The sequence below is a fragment of the Euprymna scolopes genome, chromosome 46, assembly GCF_053919585.1.
Source record: "Euprymna scolopes isolate OS-2025 chromosome 46, ASM5391958v1, whole genome shotgun sequence".
NCBI classification, from domain to species: Eukaryota; Metazoa; Mollusca; class Cephalopoda; order Sepiida; family Sepiolidae; genus Euprymna; species Euprymna scolopes.
The window spans coordinates 188,551,220-188,555,061 of record NC_136527.1 but is presented as its reverse complement, the minus strand read 5'-3'; positions in this window follow the sequence as shown (position 1 = coordinate 188,555,061).

The following is a 3,842-nucleotide window of genomic DNA, read 5'->3' as shown; positions in this document are numbered from 1 at the left end:
TATATGCTAACGGTTAACAAATATAAATATATATATATATATATATATATATATATATATATATATATATATATATATATATATATATATGTGTGTGTGTGTGTGTGTGTGTGTGTGTGTGTGTGTATGTGTGTGTGTGTCTGTCTGTCTGTCTGTGTGTTTAAATACGTAAATATATGTATTTAAATTAAATGTGTACAGATATATTTGCATATATATATATATATATATATATATATATATATATATATATATATATTCAAATGTGTGTGTGTGTGTTAAAAACATATATTTATTTATATATTCAGATATATTATAAGGTATATATTTATAAATATACATATACATATACATATACATATATTTACAAATATATTTATAGTTGAAAAACATATTTTTATTGCGTTTTCTCCCCAAACAACGCACAGTGTCACTTTGACGTGTAGAGCTGGGACATAACTGAAAGAATACTATGTAGGGAGTTGAGCAACAAATTCATGTACATATTTTTGAACGCACCAATTTAAAATAGAGAACGTTAAAGTGACTTCACAGTCTGCAGGAATTTTGAGTGGAAACTACACATTTTCCGTTTAAATTTCTTTAAGTAAGGCTGTCTACGGACAACAGAAAATCAAGATTGACATATAAAATTACACTGATATAAAATGCATTGAATTGTTAAAAGTTAGCAAATAAAATATTGAAAAAAAAAATGACATTTCTTTGCAGGCAATTCAATACAAAAAAATCGGATGGTTTAAAATCTGACGAGTCGCACGACGATGTTCACTCTACACAAATCTGAACACTTCTTTCTTAAAACTGTCCGCCTATGGAACACTGTTTTTCTGGCTTGCTTCTTGACCGACTACAATATCGTTGACTTCAAGTCCAATGTAAACAAGTTCGGAAAACTCTGACGATGTTAACTCCGATCTGGACGCTTATAACTCCCCAGCAACCTTCTTTTAAGCATAAGTTTCTAAATAATAACGTTATTATTTCAGTACGGTCCCTGTTTTGTATAAGTACCAAAAAATTAAATTGTAATTTAATTTGAAAGAAGAAAAAAGTTTTTTTTTAATTAATGTTTGTTCAATTTCAGGTCCATAATTAATGTTTTTATAATAAAATTGAAATAAAAAGGAACATTTTTTTATCAAATTGATTTCTATAAATTAATGTATAGATTTTTGGAGACACCGATTTATGGTTTTTGTTGTTTATTGAATTTTAAATGAAATGACAGAATAATGTTTTATGTTCTCTCTCACCATGATAAGCATGTGTTTCTAAATAATAGCGTTACTATTTCAGTACGGTCCGTGTTTTGTATAAGTACCAAGAAGTGAAATTGTAATTTAATTTGAAAGGAAAAAAAAAGTTCGTTAAATTAATGTTTATTCAATTTCAGATCCATTTATAAGACACAATTATTTTTATTTTCATAATAAAATAAAAATAAAAAGGAACATATTTTTTAGCAAATTGATTTCTATAAATTCATGTATAGATTTTTGGAGTCACTGATTTTAAATAAAAAGACGTTAAAGTGACTTCACAGTCGGCAACCATTTTGAGTGGAAAACAACACATTTTACCATTTAAATTTCTTTAAGTAAGGCTGTCTACGGGCAACGGGGAAATCAAGATTGACATAAAATTACACTGATTTAAAATGCATTGAATCGTTAAAAGTTAGCAAATAAAATATTGAAAAAAAATCTTACCTTTCTTTGTAGGCAATTCAATAAAAAAATCGGATGATTCTTTTTTGTTTGAATCGGAAAAATCTGACGAGTCACTCGACGATGTTCACTTTACATTGTTCTACTTGGCCATATCCACGCCTTCAAGTCCAATGTAAACAAGTTCGAAAAAGTCTGACGTTGTTCACTCTACACAAGTCTGAACGCTTCTTTCTTAGAACTACTTGCCTATGGAACACTGTTCTGCTGACTTGCTTCTTGACCGACTACAATATCGTTGCCTTCAAATCAAATGTAAACAAGTTTGGAAAAGTCTGCTTTCGTGCTGACATGATGCACCTCAAAATCACGTGTGAGACGTGATTTTTCGGGAACTGTGCGAAACCATGGGCATTATACGAAAGTGTATTTTCACCAAAAGGCGAGTTATTATCTATTGTTTTTAAAATATAATTATCCACGGACACGAGTCATCAGAGTGGCGGAAAGTAATGTGATTCGAAATCACGAACCCCATTATAAGATGCGTAAATCTCTACCATCGCGTTTTTTTTTTAAAATGTAGATGTTGTTTATTTTTTTTGTTCGCATTTATTCAAAAATTATCGCAAACAAACAAAAAAATAAACAACATCTACAGAAAAAAACACGATGATACAACAGTCTTGTGCGATGGTCCGGTGGTAGAGGTCTAGGCTTATTTCATGGGGTCACACTAGATTCAGCCACTCTGATGAGTTGTAGACGACGAAACACGTGCCAAGGAAACAGGAACATGTTCTATACATATGTTTGGTCAGTTGGTGCATGTGAAAATGGCCACGTGTAGAACTTTCATTTAATTCGCAGTCACCTTCATTCAGAATCACAGCTTTGCCCTCAGAAACAGTCATCCCCTTTTCGAACTGGAGTTTTATCCAATCTATATTAGCTCCTTGTAGATATGTTATGTCCACCTTTGCCTTTGCTTTGATTATAACTATAGCAGCAGTAGCCGAAGATTCTCTGAAAAGTAACGACATTCAAATGACCATGATCGATTTAATGTGTTGTCTGCCATAATTGAAGGAGGGAATTGGCTGATTGGTTGTAAGAATGAGGTTGAAACAATATCTTTGTAAGCTTCTCGGCTTGACCTTTACTCCTGATCTTAAATGGAATACGTACATCAAATCTGTTGCCAAAGCCGCTGGAAAAATGGTCGGATCCTTCTATCTATCCAGTAGATATCTCACTGCTGACGCAATTCTCTATCTATATAAGAGCCAGGTACGTCCAAGCATGGAATACTGTTGCCACATCTGGGCAAGAGCTGCTAGAAAGGACTTGTCCTGCCTTGATATGGTTCAAAATAGATTTCGTGGCCTCGAGGGGAGATGTCCTTTTCTCTTCACTGCAACCTCTATCTCACAGAAGAGATGTTGCGAGTTTGTCTCTGCTTTATCGTTATTTTCATGGAAAGTTTTCGACTGAGCTTCAATCTATGGTCCCCCCTCGCCAAAATTTTACAAGAAACACCGTCTAGCTGAAAACACTATCAATAATTCTCCCCACTCTTTATCTGTGCCTAAACCTAAAGGTAGATTCCATGATCAAAGCTTCTTTCTTATAACTGCACGCCTGTAAAATTGTCTTCGTTTTTCTGCTTTCCAGCTGTCTATAATATGGTTGTCTTCAAGTCCAACGTGGAAAAGTTTCTGATGAGCCGTTCCACTTAAGTTAACAAATTTACCGAACTTCCATCACTATCGATTGCTATATTGTCCTTTTGATTAGTGTACACTCTTTATCCCTTATACTGGAGTGGCCTTCCGGCCTTGATAAGTGGTGCCGCCTATGTAAAAAAAAAGAAAACGCAATATATCGTATATCGTCACTTTTGTTGTTAAAGGAATGTTTGTAATTAAAGATTGATTTTGTATCTGAGTATGGAACAACTATCAATCCGTTAGAAACTATATTTACATTGCCAAAAATTGTGCGGTTCGTAGTTCTGATAGTGTGTGTAGCTAGGTTTAGTTTAAGCATTGGGATGTCGACATTTTACTATAATGCATTCGGATTCATATTTCATAAAAACGTGTACAAATCTCGACAAATAAACAATTTTCAAAACAAAAAATTACATTA